Here is a 941-nt window from a genome sequence, read left to right on the forward strand (position 1 = left end):
CTCAGTTGTCTGTATGTTTAAGGAAGGGAAAATACACAAAAAGAGGGATTGATCCTCCAGAAACTTGTGATTCTTTCTCCTCCTTTCCTTGTCACTCTTTTAGGGGAATAAAATAGAGGAAATCCAGCCTCAAAACTGGTCAGAGAAAAGCAGTGAGACTGCTAGTAGCACTAGTAGCAAGAACCCAAGCGCCATCCAAACTCTTAGAAATGCCCAAAGACCCAACTTGTCCTCTGACTCAACCTCAGTCCAAGCAAAATATGTATTGTAAGGCTTTCATGGCCGGAATCACTGGGTTGCTGTGAGTTTTTCGGGCTATATGGCCATATTCCAGAAGCATTCTCTCCTGATGTTTCACCCACATCTATGGCAAGCATCCTTGGAGGTTATGAGGTCTGAATATAAATATGATTTGTTTCCGATGCCAACTCCCAGAAGACCCCAGGCAGCCTGATTGCCACTGACAGCCAGGAGCTTTCTTTATCCCACAAAGTCTTCACTTTCATAAGGGGTAAACTGTGTTTTGTTTTAGTTCCATCGGAGAGACAGCTTTGCTGGCTGCGGGCTTCCTGAACCTATTCTCTCCCTACTTTCCAAAGTGGGTTTCCCATCAAGCAGCATTATATTGTAAGAATATTCTTTGTTTCCGATTCCAGGTCCCAGAAGACCCCAGGCAGCCTACCACTGACAGCCAAGAGCCCATGTTGCCTTCTTTACTGCATCCCACAAAGTCTTTACTGGGTTGTTGTGAGTTTTCCGGGCTGTATGGCAAGCACCCCCAAGAGGTTGTGAGATCTGTTTCCTAGCTTCCAATAGACCTCACAACCTCTGGTGATCCCTCCCATAGGTGCAGGCGAAACGTCAGGAGAGAATGCTTCTGGAACATGGCCCATACAGCCCAGAAAACTCACAAGAACCCAGTGATTCCGGCCATGAAATCC

Source organism: Anolis sagrei, chromosome 3 (genome assembly GCF_037176765.1).
Source record: "Anolis sagrei isolate rAnoSag1 chromosome 3, rAnoSag1.mat, whole genome shotgun sequence".
In the NCBI taxonomy this organism is placed as follows: Eukaryota; Metazoa; Chordata; class Lepidosauria; order Squamata; family Dactyloidae; genus Anolis; species Anolis sagrei.